Genomic DNA, 1,646 nt, shown 5'->3' on the forward strand with positions numbered 1-1,646 from the left:
ATTACAACTTCTTGATTAAGAGTTGCATGGCTGTTTCCTTTTGACGTAATATTCTGACACATTATTGACAAACTGGTAACATTTTAGGCCAAGAAACAACAGCCAATCAGCTGTCTTTTTGCGTCATGGAGCTCGGAAGACATCCTGAAATACTGGAGAAGTAAGAAGTCAAACAGAACTTCACAATTTACACTTTTTATTTAATTTTTTATTTTAATTTTGATTTGTAATTATTTTATTTCATTTTCTGTATTTCTGCATGAATATAACCTGAAACATCAGCTGACTGAACCTATAAGGTCCTATAAGTAAAGAGGACTTAAACAAAAGTCTGTGAGATCTTCAGAAAGCTTCTTGCCGTGACACACTTGTTGTACAGTCAGTCTGATCCCAGTTCTTACAATCAGTGTGTGCCTCAGATCTGATTGTCAACCCGTTGTGTGAAAACAACTTCTTCTAATTTGAGCCATCCAAATATCAAACATCAAAAATATTCACAATCCTGAGATTATGATTATATATAGCTATAGAGATATAGATATATATAGAAACATATATAGATATGAGAGAGATAGACATAGATGTATAAAATATCAAATGCAATGTCTTTCTCTCATCTGCTTAATTGGGTTCTAGTTATTTACCCATACGACTTGTGTTAAACTCTAAAGATGTTTCAGGCAATATTTATGCTGTTCTTATTACTGTGTAATATATAGAGAGAATTTTGGTTTTCTAAAATTTTCTAAATATTTTTATTTCTTAGAGCAAAGAAAGAGGTCGATGATGTCATTGGGATGAAACGTGACATAAGCTATGACGACTTAGGAGAGCTGGTCTACCTGTCACAGGTACCTGTTTGTTTGCTTGTTTGTTTATTAAATAATTATTATACCACTCAGCCAGAACACTGATGGCGTGTTGTCGTTGGGCAACATAGTCACACAACTTTGTGAGTACAATAATTTGAGAAAGAAGTCTCTGAGGATTTGCAAATTGATGCCATGGATCTATCAGGAATTCAAAATTTAGTGACTCTGACCTCAAGGTAAAGGTCAGAGGTCAAGTTTGTTAAGAATCTCGTAAACACAAAAGCTCGAGGAGGTGGTCAACTCAAGAACAGCACTGACTCAAACGGTGCATAGACGTTAATATTATCGATTATCTGTTACCAGTTACAAATACGGAGAGTTGATGTTTATTAAGGATCTTTGACCAAATAAGTATAAACTCTGTTAGGTCGTCTGTATTGTCATGAAAATGTAGGTAAGAATACACTGTGATTAAGAGAGGATTGATACAGTAAGGCCTAAAATATCATGTTTGATTCTGCTGACACAGGTGTTTCAGGGGTGACCCGTCTGGCAGGGAAGCAGTTTATTAATGTATTCAATTATTTATTTATTTATTTATTTATTTATTTATTTATTTATTGTAAGACATAAGCAGTTTTTAAGTGACTATGAAGGCTGCTTAGTTTGTGAATTAAAAATGATTATTTTTTCTCTAGACTCATCAGTGTCATGTCAGAATAATTTCCTTATGGGAGTGAAAGGACATATTTTAATGTTCCTGCATGCACTAATAAACATGTCAGTCACAGTGAACAGAAAATGATGTGTTGTGGAACTTCCAGGGGATTTCTG

At 34.0% G+C, this 1,646-nt stretch overlaps 1 protein-coding gene across 3 annotated transcripts in view; it reads left to right on the forward strand.

The window, feature by feature from the left end:
* LOC102206432 (cholesterol 24-hydroxylase-like) overlaps nt 1-1,646 on the forward strand; it is a 44,948-nt gene that overhangs the window by 22,804 nt on the left and 20,498 nt on the right. The gene's annotated exons all lie outside the window — the stretch shown is intronic.

This window comes from Pundamilia nyererei, unplaced genomic scaffold, assembly GCF_000239375.1.
Source record: "Pundamilia nyererei isolate P.nyererei 1_Seehausen unplaced genomic scaffold, PunNye1.0 scaffold00013, whole genome shotgun sequence".
Taxonomy (NCBI): Eukaryota; Metazoa; Chordata; class Actinopteri; order Cichliformes; family Cichlidae; genus Pundamilia; species Pundamilia nyererei.